Source organism: Cynocephalus volans, chromosome 15 (genome assembly GCF_027409185.1).
Source record: "Cynocephalus volans isolate mCynVol1 chromosome 15, mCynVol1.pri, whole genome shotgun sequence".
Lineage (NCBI taxonomy): Eukaryota > Metazoa > Chordata > Mammalia > Dermoptera > Cynocephalidae > Cynocephalus > Cynocephalus volans.
Window position 1 is genome coordinate 36230103 of NC_084474.1, and position 16622 is coordinate 36246724.

Consider the following 16622-nt stretch of genomic DNA (forward strand, 5'->3'; position numbering starts at 1 on the left):
GTCTGCAGTGGTGCATTGGACTTACAGAGGGAGAGAACACACCTTGGGATACAAAGTGAAGTGGAGGGGAAGGGGGTGGTGGAGGGAGGTGGGGGATAATTGGGAGGGGGACACAGGGTACAAATGCAATTTGTGGTAATGGGCATGCTGCCAGTATGAATCTAGCCCTCACATCTTGGGCACATGGGTGACAATCAGCTCTGTATCTCATGAATATTCATAACCAATTAAAAAAAAAAAAGAGCACAAGTCCTCACTGTTCAGTAATGTTTGTTCCTAAAGGTAAAGCCTTTCTTCCATAAACTATAGGTCCCTCTTCCTGGACCACTCCAGACATTATCTTAGTCCCCTTACTCAAGCAAATAGGGACTTTACACCTCTGTCTGACCCTCTGAGAGGTTCCAGGGAAGGCAGCAAGGAGCACTGTGACTGCCCATGGGGCACATTCCATGTATAACTGTCTGGTGGATGCCAAACCCCTCAAATTCAAAATCAAAACTGAATTTCACTTCTTACCTCCAAAACCAGATATCCTTTCTTCTTTTCACCTGTGTTCCTCCTGGTTTCTTATTAACACCACCACCACTTTCTCTACCCAGCAAGGCTTAAAACCTACTGCCCACTGTTCACTTTTTTGACCCATCCACTCACTCAGCCAGAGCACTCCCAACCCTTCCCTCAGTCTCCTTCAGCTCCATGTCTTCTGTCAATTCCTCTATCACACCTGAGGTCTATATCACTCCCCTCCTCAATTCTACCTGCAGAAACTGCCTCAATTTTTCAACCTGGAGTCCACGAACTTGATGGTACCACTGATGCTAAAAAAAAAAAAAAAAAGAAAAGGGTTGTTGAAAGACTTGGGGGAAGCTGGGCAAGGAGTGGGAGGACAGTCAAAGCACACCAAGGATGAATAATAGGATCACTTGGTTTTTGCTAAGGACTGAAGTTCCTATTGCATATGTCAGCATAAAAAGATGAAGACACAGGAGACCAGAAGTCATGGTTGCAATTTAGACTGGGGAAGTCATCCAAATACTGAAAATAACAAATAATAAAAACCATTTCCCATATACTGTATTCTGTGCAGTCAATGACATGAGTAGAAACGGAACAGAATAAAGAACCCAGAAGTCAACCCACATACTTACCACCAACTGGTCTTTGACAAAGGCAACAAGAACATATATTGGGGTAAAGACTACCTACCTCTTCAATAAATGGTGCTGGGAAAACTGGACATCCATACATAGAAGAATGAAACTAGACCTGTACCTCTTGCCATATACCAAAATCAACTCAAAATAGATTAAAGACTTAAATATAAGACCTGAATTTATAAAACTCTGAAGAGAAAACATAGGGGAAACACTTCAGAAAGTAGGATTGGGCATATAGACTTTATGAATATGACCCCAAAAGCACAGGCAACAAAAGGAAAAATAAACAAATAGGAGGATTATATCAAACTAAAAAGCTTCCGCACAGCAAAACAAACAACAGATCAAAAAGATAACCAACAGAATGGGAGAAAATACCTGCAAACTATGCATCTGACAAGAGATTAATATCCAGAATATACAAGGAACTCAACAGTAAAAAAACAAGTAATCGGATTTTTTAAATGGGCAAAGGAACTAGCTAAATAGGCATTTCTCAAAGGAAGATATGCAAATGGCCAACAGACATGAAAAAATGCTCAACATCAATCACTAAGCATCAGGGAAATGCAAACCAAAACCACACTGAGATGTCATCTCACCCAAGTTAGACTGGCCAGTATTAAAAAGACAGAGAACAAATGCTGGTGAGGAGCAGAGAAAGGGAAACCCTCCTACACTGCTGGTAGGACTATAAATTAGTGTAGCCATTATGGAAAACAGTATGGAGTTTCCTCAAACAACCACAGATAGAACTGCCATACGATCCAGCAATCCCACTGCTGGTTATATACCCAAAGGAATGGAAATCACCATGTCAAAGGGATACCTGCATTCTCATGTTTACTGCAGCTCTATTTACAGTAGCCAAGAGTTGGAACCAACCTAAATGTCCATAATTGTAAGACTAGATAAGGAAAATGTGGTATATGTACACAATGGAATACCATTCTGCCACAAAAAAGAATGAAATCCTGCCATTTGCAGCAACATGGATGAATTTAGACAAAATTAAGTGAAATAAGCCAGGTGCAGAAAGAGAAATACTGCACGTCCTCACTCATAAGTGGGAGCTAAAAAATAAACAAATAAATAAAAAAAGACAGAAAGATACCACAATGGCAATAATTCGTTTAACTTTCTAAAGGAGAGAACATAACTGAGGCCACCAGAGATGAGAAAGGGGGTGGAAGAGAGGGGGTTAGCAAGAAATTGATAAAGGGCCACAAAAAATAATTACTTTGTGTAATGCTGAATATAGCAATTATCCTGATTTGAGCATCACATATTGCACACAGGTATTAATACTCAACGCTGTACCCCACAGATATGTTCAGTCAATCATATTTCAATTTAAAAAAAAATGACATGGTAGACACAGTGTGAACCCTAATCCATGACCATAGCTTAGGAGCAGTGGCTATTTAATTTACTAGTTAATTGGATTTAGCTTCTATCACATCTATTTCCAGAACAGTAATAGTAGCTGTTAACTGCATGTTTTCTATATGCCAGGCACTGTGCTACGTGATCTACAAGTATTCTCTCCCTTGGTCCCTACCACAACCCTATGAGAGGTGTTGTAATCACTCAAATATTAGAACTGACAAACAGATAAGCGTTTAGGTGATGGATATGCTATTGACCTGAAGTGAATCACTGTACGATATACGCATGTATTCAAACAACATACTGTACCTCACAAATAGGTACAATGAAAAATTAAAACAAATATTAAAACTGGCAGTGTAGGGATGGAGGAAAGACACACCCTTGAGCTAATCTTTACAAGAGGAAAATGCTGTGCCTCCAGTAAGAAAATATTTGTGTAGTACCTTACAGCCTCCAAAGTCTTTAACATTCATCATCTCATTTGAGTCTCACAATAATCCTGTGAAGTAGGAATGACAGCAATTTTCTCTGACTTACAAGTGAGAAAAGCTCCCTCAAAGTCAATGCAGGCCACTGTCTTCCTGATTTGAAACACCTCTGCATCATGTTTCTATCTAGAGCAATGGCAAAAGGGCCATGTCTGAGTCCCCTTGTAAAGGGAGCAAAAGGACTTTATTTGGCATTGCCAACATCGTCTTTTTGTGGCCTTTCCTCCACTTATGCCTGGGCCTTTCCCCAGGAATAAAGTTAGCCACTGTAGCTAAAACAATAGTCCTGCACAAACTGAGCAGGTATTTAAGCTCTCCAGGTCAGAGAAATGCAGAGAATTCTAAAAATGAAGAGGATGGAATCCAGCTCAGATGCAAATATCACTCTGGCAGAAGATGTGATAGACATAGAAAAGTCTCTTTTTTACCACATCCCCCACGAGACTATACTAGCGGTAGAGTCTATACCAGTTCTCAAACTTTAGGGGTCATCAGAATTAACCTGAAAAGCTTTTGAAAAGCAGATTGCTGAGTGCCCACCAGAAATTCTGGTTCAACAGGTTTGAGGCGAGGCCTAAGAACATGCATTTCTAACAAGCTCTCAGGTGATGCTGAGGCTGCAGCTTTTTGGAACAACCTCTGAGAAGCACTGTCTTCAGCTTGATGGCTGCTGCTCCTCACACCATGGTCAGCATGCCAAATTATCCTCTTCCTCACCTCAACCACAAAGCAACCCTTCCCAGCCACATTTTAATAAGCACAAACCCTGAGGGGATGACACATCTTTTCCTCCATCTGCATCAAGATCTTAACAGACTCTCCATCTGCAGTAAAACTATTTTACGGGGCAATGATTCAGGCTCCTTTAAGCACTATTCCTTTTCGATTACAAAAGAACAGGTGAGTTAATACCTGACGATGGCTCCACATTTCCAACCAAGGTACTTTAGGGAGATCATTTCCATTTAGAGGGCAGCTACATCAAAAAGCTCATACCTGTTCTAAGGTATATTAAATCCAACATGGCCAAACCCAACTCATCATCTTCAGTCAAGCTGTACTGTGCTCATCCACCAAGATCACCTAGAAAGTTACTACAACCATCATCTGCTCAGCTGCAATGGTGGCCAGCCTCCAAGATGGCCCCAGTGATCCCACTTGCTGGTGTTCATACCCTTGTGTAGATCCTCCCACACTGTATCAGGGTTGGTCTGTGTGACCAATAAAATACAGGAAAAGTGATATCTGACTTCCAAAGTTAGGTCATAACAGACATTCCTGCCTCTGCCTTGCCCTCACTCTTGATCCAAGTTAGTATGTGTGTGTCATAAAGACACTCAAGCAGCTCCAAGTAGAGATCCACAAAGTAAGAAACTGAGGCCTCTTGCCAACAACTACGTGAGTGAGCCACCTTGGAAATGGATCCTTGGGTCCATCGGCCTCCAGATGACGGCAGCCCCAACTGTAAACTTGACTGCCGTCTCATGACAAACCCTGAGCCAGACTACCCAAGATTTCTGACTTACTCCTGACATAATAAATCTTTGGTGTCTTAAGCAACTGAATTTTGAGGTAATTTGTTATGCAGCAGTAGATTAGCTAATATAGCTGCCCAATCTAGAACCTGAGCCATATGAAGTCTGAGGGTCTTCAACATGAAGAAGCTGAAGAAGAACTGGGATGCCTAGAGAGCTCATGAGTTCCCATTTAGGAAATGGATACAAGTGTAGGATGTAGAACGTGCAGAGATAAGAAGGGATGCATGCAGAGGACTGAAGCTTGCATGCACAGCCCTTCAAGTTACTTCCAACCACAAGGGCCAATAAAGATCTCAGGTTCTGTCTAGTCTAGATGAGACATGAGAATATACATTGCTGTTGTAACAGATGCCAGAACTGAATAGTCAAGAAGCTCACTAAAATCCATCCAAAGCCTCCTGTTAGAACATCTGAAATAGTTCATTATCTTGATAAAGTGGTCACATAGGAAGTTTCACTTTCACCTCCCACTTCCCAAGACCACCTGGCTCACCTCCCCAGTCAACCCCCCAAAAATCTTTACCTCAATGTAAACTACCCAACCCTAGTCTTCTCACCTTTAGTATTATACTGTTCTACTTCATTTTTTAAAAACAGCTGGTCAGAATTCACAACCAATAAACGGTTTCTAACACAGTTGGAAAATGTATCCTAAATACTCCTGAACATTCAGCAGCTCGTGAAATCCTCCTAGTTAGAAACAAAAGCAAAAAGCCAAAATAATTCCCCTCAACCCAAACATGGTAAATACTTAGTTCCACTTCACCCACACCCATAAAATACACATTAAATGCTTGGGCTTCCACCTAATCAAGGACAACCTCAGGCAGTTTCTATTCAAATGCAGATAATTAATTACCCAGGCCCCAAAATTCTTCTAGTCCTATAGCTAATGACTGGAAAATCCACAAATAACTCTGGCTACAACTCTCTTATCACTCTTACCAAGTGTGCCTCAAAGACAAAATTTCAACCTTGTCAAATTTTTTTAAAAGGAAGTAGGAAGGCAGCAAAATAAAACATTAGCAAAAACTAAATTTGCTTGAATAGAGACCAGTTAAATACATTTTTGTACTTCCACAAAATGGACCACTGCTCACTGTTAAAAAGAGTAAAATCAATCTGTAGAGACAGAAAGTAGATTAGTGGTTGCCTTGGGGTAGAAATGGGGAATGACTGTACATAGGCACAGGGGTGATGGAAATGTTCTAAAATTGGATTGTGGTGATAGTTGCGCAACTCTGTATGTCTACTAATATCATTGAACTGGAACACTTAAAACAAGTTAATTTTAAGGTAAATTATATGGTAATTATTTATGGCAAATTATACTTCAATAAAGCTGTTTGAAAAAAAACTATCTACATGTGTTAGATAAGAAAAAATGTTTGTGATACCTGTGAGTTAAAACAAGAAAAAGGCAGAATAATGGCTATGACATGTTCCCATTTGGATTTTTAAAGTGGTTGTACACATTACCTGCCATGACATTTCTGGAAGGACACCCAGAGGCTAATCATGACAGTTGTCTCTGGGAAATGGGTCTAGGATGAGAAGTTTGACTTTTCACTGCATATGCCTTTGTATTGTTTGAATTCATTTGCCTTGAACATGCATTATTTTTCATAAGTACAAAAATAAGTTTAGTGGAAGCTCTCAGAAGCAGGACGCTCAGAGTCGTCCTAGGTTTATAAAGGTGCTAGTTAATATTGTCCTTTGAGGAAGGACATAGCTTTGTCTTTCAGAATTTAAATATTTCTCAGTAGAAGACTATTAAAGGAGATACCAAGTGACAGAATCCTCCGTCTGAAACCTTACTGCATAAAACGCAACAGGAAGAGAATTTGAATGCCCTCTGAGGAGGAAAACGTGGCTTCATGAGATTCAGTCATCGGCTTCTGCAGGTGCATCCACAAAACTCAGAGTGCTTTATGCTTTGCAATAATACATCTGAAAAAGGCATTAGATAACATTGTGTATGGGTACAAAATTATATAAATCCAGGGAACTGAAAATGTACTCTTCATAGAGATGTATCAAAAATAAAAAGAATGAAAAAATGAAAATTGACCCTAAAACGATGGCTGAACACCACACTCCCAAAGCTTGTAACCAGACCTTCGCCATCAGCCCAGGCCTGGCTTCTGCCGTCTTACCTCACCTCATTTCTCAGCTTTTGGTACCTGATCAGGCTCTTCACCTTGCTACTCAAGGACACAGACTCTGAAAATTCAGAACCTGTGGCTCAATGCATCTTCCCCTCCCTGACTTCCCCCAAATGCAACCATCTTCTGGCCTTATGCCCACTCTGTCATCACACTGCTTCCTGACTTACAAGACCAAGGAAACCAGAATTTTGACGGTAAAATATACTAGCATTCCCAACTTTCAAACTGAGACTCACTCACGTTGACTTGCAGCCAGGACCATCGGCAGCACCTCCCACCCAGCCCTCACTGGCTAGTGGGCGCATCTTCTCCCTACCACCATCACTGCCATCCCAGGAGACCTCCCCCTAGGTCTTTACTCCCACCACTGCAACCCCTACTTCCACCCTCATCTATTTGTGACATTTGGATTATTTCAATTACAGTATATTATTCAACATTCAGTCACCTGTATTTGTTGAATGCCTGCTCTGTCTAAGACACTGGTGAGGAAGGGAGAAAAGAAATTTTTGTAGAAACAATTAGGACAGTGTCTTATTGTATTTTTTTAATAGCAATCTTATTGAGAGATAATTCAAATACCATAAAATTCACCCTTTATAAAGAGTATAATTGAGTGGTTTTTAGTATATACACAGAGTTGTGCAACTATCACCACAATCTAATTTTAGAAACATTTCCACTAGCCTGAAAAGAAATCCATACTCATAAGCACTCTAGGAAAGTGTTTTTATGAAAAAAAAAATTTCAGAGTTTCAGACTTGTGAACTTTTAGAATATTTAAAATTATAAACGTCCCATGTTATCCGAAAACTGTGCAGTATGTGGTCTAGATTAATACAGTTAATAATTAGCCACTGTTGAGCATATGCAACTTACAAGGCAGAGGTAAAGTTTTCTCTTGGGGGAAAATTCAGCACAACTATTGAAATAACAAGCAACAATAAACAGGAGTTTGTGTTTGGATAGCACCTCAAGGCTTACAAATTGTACTCAAATATTATAGCTAACACTAGTGTATTGTACATTTAAAATTTTGTTCAGAGGGTAGACCTCACGTTATATGTTCTTACCTCAGTAAAATAAAAAAATTTTTTAAAAACAATGGCTTTTTTGAATCCTCTCAAACATCTCCATAGGTTTACAGGGCATTTACAAGTAGGGCGCCTGAAGTGCAGGCATGATGCCTGACTCAGTCACCCCAGCAGGGCCCCTAGCCCAGTGCCTCTGGCTGTACAGGAAAAGTGAACAGACCAGCCCAATAAGCAGGCTCTGTGTCACCTTTAAGCAATTCCAATTTCATATTTGACTGCAAAAAAAGAAAATAAAAGAAGCCTATTTATGCTCTCAACCCAACAAAACACGCCTTTGTGTCATGCTAAGGCCCTAGAGATTTTTCTAGCTCTGGTCCAGCTGTGACACACAGACACTTGTTGGAGGCCCTGTGTAAATGCTTTCTCTTTGTTTAGTGTCAAGAACACGAGCCCTGGGTTCTCCTAAGGTTACCCTGAAAGTTAGGAGCAGAACCTCACTGACAGGAAGTAACTATGCCTGTGGCCCAAACAGCCTGGAAGGAAGGTTAGTTAGAATCTTTTAATTAAAATGAGGTAAAATTCTAATTACTCTACAGTTGTCTCCAGAATAACATCATTTCTGACTCATCAAGTCTTATTATAAACTGGACCACTGGGAACACCAGCTCCACCTTGCTAATTCAAGAAAACAGCTCGCCTTTTCCAGGAACATTAACTCTTTTTTCAGACATAAAGTAGTATCTAATGGGTTGGCTTATTAGTCGCTAAGCCATCAATGGCCTGAAAGAGATTAACCGACTTCAGAAAAGAAATCCACTGAAAGTAACAATGGTTAAGGCTTCCTTGTGGCTACAGAAAACACCCAGAGTGCAGGACAAGTCACTTAAAATTAACACTGACTTGGACACACACCACACACAAATACAGCTCCCACAGGGAATCTATTTTTATATGAATTAGTTACATGTGGTAACTAACAATATAATATAAATAATATGGTTCAGCTGCACAGCACTCTAGGAAATTACACATTTCTCCCGGCCTCCACTCTTGGGCCACTCAAAAACAGAAACAAGTTGGAGGGACCATCTCAGATTTCACCCTAAACTCAGCATTCTCTACAAGCTCTGTCACCCTGGAAGGAAGAGTTCACCAGAGGCATTTTCGGTGATGCTATTCTACCTCATGCTGCAGCTCAGGCTCACAGGCCAGCATCCCACACTCACCATGAGCTCCTGAAGGCACAGATCAGGTCTCTGGCTTCTCACTGAGAGGGTTTGGCCTTGTCCTACCAGGGATTCTACCCATCCCATGCTTGTGCACAGGGAAAACTGGGAAGCGATACTGTTGAATGATGAGTTAGGGTAAGGTTGGTCCCCAGTAATAAAGACTTGATTAACCATGGAGAGGCCTTCTCTAGTCAGGGACCACATTTGGAAAATGGGAAAGGTCAGAAAAAGAGGGAAGGAAAAAAGCACAATCAGAATGGTTGGGCAGAACTCAACCTTCTCTCACCTTCCCTAAACCTGTACTTTCCCATCCTTGTAGTCCCATCATTAGACAGTGAGGAAGGAAGAATAATTTATAGAAACACATCTTGATGAAGATGCTAACCGCTGTGCCCAGAATCGAGCAAGAGCTAAGGCCTCTACAGCACACGTTCCTGTATGCAAGCGTGTGCACACACAGGTACACGCATTCACAGGGGAACAGGAATAAAGGCAGGTACAGGAGTCAACAGAACCACACCCTCCAAATCAGCTGCAATGTCATCCAGCAGCTGATGGTAGTGGTCAGAGCATGAACCTGGGAATCAAACCAATCTGGGTTTGCATCTTGACTCTGCTACGAACCATATAAACTAGGGACAAAAGTGTCCACTTCTTGAACCCTTATCCCATCTGTAAATTACTACATATTACTAAGGCAGCTGTTGAAAAGACAAAATGAGAACAACCTAGGAGTATTTGTGAAACACCCAAAACAGTGCTTGTCAAATCACCCACTTCCCTTCCCCTTTCTGGAGCCAGTCTTTGAGAAGTTATGCTCAGAATGGGTAAATCTAACTGCTAAGTTGAGGACCCAAAAAGTCAAGTCATCTCTTTACCATGTTGTCACAAGTCCCAAAAGAGGCTCCAAAGCTGGGAAGATAACTCTAAAAATTCACTTACAGTCTTACATACGGCCCCAGTTAAAAGTCTGGTTCCTTTGGAACATATATTTTCTCTTTGACCAGCACTCATTAAAACTTGGAGGAGGCTATCCACAAGCATAGTCTGGGCTAATTACACATAGTGTCACCTAGAAATTTACTTAGTTAATTCATATGCTAGCATCTCCCACCCATCTTATAACTTCCTCGGGTGCAGGAGCCATGGATTCTTTTTTTTTTTTTTTTTAGCTTCATTGTTTAGCACAATGTCAACCACTTTAAAAGCAAACAACTGACCAACTAAAAATTAACATTTCTAGAACTTACTGAGTATCATATAACCCTATTCAGGGGACTAAGAAAGTAGAAACACTGAAAAACCCACTAAGGATTGGATAATTTCATTTTCAATATAAAGCACATTTGTTAAACGTTTATTAAGATTCTAGTACATTCCACTGCATTAAGCACTAAAGCAGACACAAAGAAGCAAAACGCTTTTCAGAGAAAAATATTATTTATGTTCTCATAACATTCATGAAATATAAAAATTAATGTTTTCAACAATCACAAATGTATTAGTTCATTTTTTGGTTAATTTGTAAGGTAAAAACTATGTAACAGATTTCAAAATCTAAATTACACGTGACAAATTTTTTAATCAGCTTTAAAAAGTGTTCAAGGTATAGTCAAAATCAACGAGAACATTCATGTTTCTTCAAATAAAAATAACCTTTGTCAGACAAGGAATTTGTAATATTTTGTAATACTACACCTACTGTAATATTTTGTTCTTTTACCTATTATGAAAAATTTCACAATATTACAAACAATTAGTAAATAAATTACATCTTAGTTTTACCAACATACAAGGCTTGGATTTTGCAACTGGAAGCCAAATTCCATCTAAAATAAAACAGTCCTTAAAAAAAATACTGAACAGTTAAGAATGTAGGCCATATTACAATATGGAAGACCATAAAGAAACTGATCAGTATTTATCAGAACCAAGAGGGCACTTCAAGCTGAGGTTAAATGACCTTTCTCTCTTGAAGGGCCTGCCTTTGTCACACAGCTGAGACCAGCAACTGCCTCTTCCATAGCAACTGCAACAAGCCCTTCAGCTCCAGGGAAGGCCTCAGATGAGGTCCCTGAGTAACTAGCTTTATCTCTACTCTTTTGTCCTTTTTTCTTTTTTTAAACTTAAGAAGGAAAGTATATTTGTGCATTGCTCCTGTAAATTAAAAGTAACTTTTTTTAGATACTGTAGGTGCCAGGGAGGGGTTGGGGAAATGGTAATCATGCAATCCTGGTAGAGGTAAAACTGACGGAATAGGAAAATGAGGCTCCAGCTCAAACACTGGAGGTCACGAAAAGCATGAAAAACAAGTCCAGTAGGAATTTTCCTCCAGAACTCTCAACAGAGTTCAGTTGGTCTTACTGGTGTCTCCAGTGGAGAAAGTGCACAACAAATAGTCAACTCTACAAGGAAGGACAGCTAGCTACCAAAGGATGAAAAAGAACAATGTGCACCTTGTTTGGGGAAAGCTAGACTTTTATAAAGTCTTTTGTTGTCCTGTTTTGTTGATTCTTTAGCACTATACACTGCAGCAGCCAACCCGGCTCCCAGCCCCCACTCTCATCCTCACACTTGCTGGGCTGTTTAACAGGGCAGCAGGGCAAAGGCGACAAGAAAGAGCTTCGATATCTAAGATACAAATGTTAGTGAGGACATCTAGGCACTAAGAGACACTCTAAGTCATGATCATGTTCTTCAAGCTAGTGGGACCTGGAAAACACACACATATACACAACACAACACAACACACACACACACACACACACACACACACACACACCTCTGTACTTTATTTCCCAATTTCATACTCAGAAGTGAAATCAACCATCACTGTCAATATTTATGAAGATAAAATAAATGCCACAAGTGTAGTAAGTAATCTACTTTAAAATAAGGCTTATAGAGACCTATAAATCTAAAAATAAGATTAACCATACTTAATTTTCAGTTGAGAAATGGCCATAAGAAGTAACCTATTAATTCCCGACTATTGCTATAAGTCATGTTCCAAACCAGGGGTAAAAAATAAGTGCTATTTCATAAAGAATTGTGATTTTCCACTTCTAAAAAAACTTCTAAGAGCTGAGTTGATCTGATGTCAAAAGTGCATGACATCACCCTTGACACGTATCATACAACAGTCTTAAAAGCCAACATCTAAGACCACCTACATATTCTTCCTTAACTTTGCAATAAAAGATCAAGCAAAAGTTTTGCTCTCTCTTATAAGTACTCCTCCAATTTCACTGAAGAGAAAAAGCAGAACAAAAGTACATTCTCATCCCTGGGCTTTGGGAACATCATTTACTCCAGTTTCAAGCTTCATTCTTTTGGATATTGGGAGGTCATCATAACCCACGTAGACTTTGATATAAGCAAAAGCCCATGCTCGAAGTTACTGCAGAATTACAAAGAAACAGCTGTATGCCATTCAACTTTCTGGGCCATGCTTCTCCACTGTACAGAGAAAAATAATTTCTTTTTTTAACCTGAAAGCAAACGCAGTTGTTCTCATCTCCCACTATTCAGCCCATTTTTTTCTTCCTTTCAACAGGGCCAGTTTTTTAACTGTATCCATTTAAGAAGTCTAGGTTCTTTACCCAGAGAAGATGAAGCAAAAAGTGTTATGATAGCCTCATATAATAGAAATATCCAATTATTAAAAAAAAAGATTTGCCACTATGTGGGAAAGAACAAGAGTAGTAACAAAAGTAGACTTTAAAAGAGAACAGACTTAAAACTTAAGAAAAAACAGCATAAGTGATTTTTAAGGTGCGTTAAACTAAATTCACAGAAGCCCATTGTTTTGGACCTAGCTTCTGCGCTAGTCCCCAAAAGACCAAACCAAATTAAAATGGAGTCACTAGTGCTAAATGCCACATAATCAAACTGAAACTTTAAGGAAGCAGGTAGATCCCCAAACAGACCAGTTTTTCCTGAAAAGAGAAGATCCCAGTCTACCTGAGTCAGCCATAAGGAAGTCTCCACTGCTTTAACCCTTACCAAAAAAGTAACCTGAAGATTAACTAATCAGTTTTTTCTCTATTGCTGTTTCCTTGTTCCCACCTTACAAATCCCCCTGTTCTGCCACTGCCCAGGAGGGGAGCCCTCATTTTACTTTACAGAATAGAGGCTGACCCAATTCATGAATTGCAAATCACAGCCAATTAGATCTATAACTAAATTTGTTGTAATTTTGTTTTTTGACAGGTGTAAGACATATTACAAGATCATTTTGTAATAATAGTCCATTCCTAAATGGATCAAGTTAAGTTAAAAGCGAGACATCAGATGTAATTGCCCTTATGTTACTATTTGTCAGAGGCCTAAGCACTTCCTGGTAAATAGCTTTCAATACACACAACCAAGAGCCCTGTGCTTCTCTATTACTTCAAAAATAGTGTCCTGCAACTCTGGGAAGTCGACACCTTCCTGGGAGATGGGCTTTAGAGGCACCTTCTGGAACAGATATTTCTGATTAGCCAGAAACAGCTCGAGAAAGCAAGATCAGACTTGCCTTTACCTCCCCCACAACCCCCACCTCAGGAGCAGGTGAATCCTGTATGTTGTTTTCCCACCCAGAGGTAGAGAGCTGATCTGGGAGGCCAGCCATATCACCAGGAGGAGGGTGGGGAGCCGGCTGCCCACAGCAGGAACTGACAGAGTCACGTGGGTAGAAGCGAACTCCACCCGCAGCACCAAGATGAGGTAAGAAACACTGCTGTGAAAGCACGCTTCCTCCTCGACACCCACCCCGACCCAAGAAAACACCCCCTACAGTTAATATCCAAAACTGCGACTGCAAATCGAGCCCTAAAGAAGATCTGTTACGTGAAAGAAGTCAGGCACAAGCAGACCTCCTGTTCCCTTTGAACAGAGGAAACCTGATATCCTGAAGGCCTGCCAAAGAAAGCTGCCTGGGTTTCAAGTAAATGCTTGTGATTAAGAACCTGAATACTGACTCCACAGGGTGTGTGCAGAGGAGAGCAAGAAGGGAGGGTGGACAAATATTAGAGAATAAAGAAAAGGAGGAAAAGTGGAGGACTAGCGGGCACGAAACTATGCTGTCTACCCTAAGTGAATCAGTGCAGTGCATGCATGTATTGAAACACACTGTACCCCACAAATATGTACAAGTAAATGTTAATTTTTTAAAAAATTTAAAAAGGTCTACACCTTAGTTTTACTTTTTTCAGAATGTGTTTAAGTTTATCTTCGCCTATTTGTCCCTTAATTTACATGTATATTCAAAGAAGGAAGGACTTTTAGACACTAACAAATTAATGTGGGAGAAGAGTGCTTAAGACTGCTGAGGTCACTAAGTTTTTTATTTAGAAGAAATGGTTTATAGCTGTGCTTTCCTACATGTTTCTCCACTACAGTTATGTGTAACTTATGCAAAAAAAAAAAAAAAAAAAAAAAGATAAAGAATTACTCCAAAGCACAGAACAATACTAAGTAGGTGAAGTACAGCTGCTGTGACACTGCCATGCCCCCTAACAGAAGAAGTCAATAGCCGCCATAGCTGCTCTGAAGAGTGTGGGCTGCACGGTGGGCTGCCTGTTGGCTGCCGCTGGAATAAGCAGAGGCATATTACCTCGGTGGGAAAAACTGTTTCCTCCAAGGAAGCTGTAGCTCCCTCAAGCAGGCTGGGCGGGGGTAAGCAGAATGCTTCCTTTCCAGCACTTTCCACATCTCCTCATTGCCTTTTCCCCTCTCCTTGATCACAGGGACTTATTCCCCAAAACAGCAATAACAAGACCCAAGGATTCTGCCATAATGGCATCATAACATTTCACCATTGGTTAACTCAATAATGCAAAGCCAAAATCCCTTACATTTGAGACCTGGTATTATTAAATCAATCAGCTTCACTTTGGCAAATTTATATCTATAACAAATTCACTTAAATTAAGGTCTCTACGTTACTGAGGGCAGTAAACTATGGTAGACAAACTCTGTGACTTGGATAGTTCTTTAATTCCCTTAAACTGTCAACTCCCTCATCAGTAAAACAGGAGAAGGAGGGGCACATCTGTCCAGGGCTGACATGAGGATCAAACAGGGCACTCGCTGCCCGTAAGTGCTTAGCGGGTACTAGAAAGCACTCGATAATAGTTAGTATCGTTACCAAATAAAGTGCCTTCTTTTCTGCACAGTACAAGTTAAAAGAATTTCAAATTCTTCAAAAGTGAACAGGCCCACACCATCCCATCTCTGCCTCTGCGTCCTTTCATTTGTCTTTTCCAACCTCTAAAGAAAAGATGAGCAGAACTGCCATACTGGGAAGGACCCAATAACGTTTCTTTTTAGTGCACAAAATAAAGAGATGACGTAGTAGTTTTAATGGGAAAATGAACACACATAACAAATTCAAAAAATTACATGTTATTGTCAAAAGCTAAAGGGTGATTGGGCGGACAGGCATCTGGATCAGGAGAAGCAAGAGAGACAGAGAGGCAGGCAACGGGCCCTGTTGTCCCCTGTGGGCGAGTCATGAGAGCCCTGGGCGCCTGATGGAAGTGGCAGCCTCTCCCCAGCTCTGGGCACAGCCAGGCTCTCAGGTGGCCAGAACGTGTCCAGAGTCCAAGGCAGATGTGACAATACAACAAAGGTCCACTTCCTGGGATAGCACCAGATCAGAACTGCCCCTGACTCACCACTTCCCTCAATCCCTTCAATTGAGAAAGAAAAACCATCTCCTAACAACTTTTAATAATTATGATACCCTTATACCAAAAAAAGGAAAAGGCGCTGATGCTTCTCCTAGGCCCAGAATTCACACAGAGAGACCCAAATTTAAACTAATAAAGTATAATTTTTTAAGTTCTCAATGAATAATTCGAAACATTTCTTTTAAGCTTTGAATCATGACACACACAGCAAAAAAAAAAAAAAAAAGCTAACTAAATTAGCTTAGAAATAGCAATCACATGAATTAATAATAAATTAACAAACTAGGAAATCCTTCTTGGTTTTGTTTTGGTTTTTATTACTCCCATGGGAAAAAATTTAATACTAATAGGACACATAAAATATATTGAATAAATCCATAAAGTTCCCAATGAAAAAGCAAAATAAAAACAACAAAAATGCCTGTGTTCCATGTGAGAACGCAAATGGAAAAAGATAAGAGAAATGGAGAAAGATAAAGAGAAGGAAGACAAAGGAAATTCAGTGGGGAAAAAAAGACAGGAAAAGAGAGAGGCTAAGAGGTGGAGACACAAAAATCAAAAGACGGGCGATGAAACCCTGAGAGAAACATGCACACACGGAGCAAGATGAGGCGCGCACACACTGACCTGTGATTTGAGGTTTACGCTGCACTTTGAACTGCAGAGAATTAACAAGTTTATCTAGCACACTTTGAATGGCTGCTTGTCTCATCCAACTTCACTGCTTTTCAAATTTAACATCCAGAGCTGACATTTTGAAAGGAATACTCCAACTAGGACAATGTTGTCCACAGTGACCACAGCCATGGCCAGAGCCCAACACAGGGGAAGACAAGGTTCTTAGGACTGGAGTCCCCTCTTGGGGGCTTTAAAAAAAAAAAAGGAAGAAAGTTTGGGAAGGGAATGTTATGCTGGGAAAAATAAAAGCTCCTAAACCAA

The 16622-nt window shown here is 40.3% G+C and overlaps 1 protein-coding gene across 2 annotated transcripts in view; it reads right to left on the reverse strand.

The window, feature by feature from the left end:
- Positions 1-16622, reverse strand: part of TPD52 (tumor protein D52) — a 230156-nt gene that overhangs the window by 198981 nt on the left and 14553 nt on the right. The gene's annotated exons all lie outside the window — the stretch shown is intronic.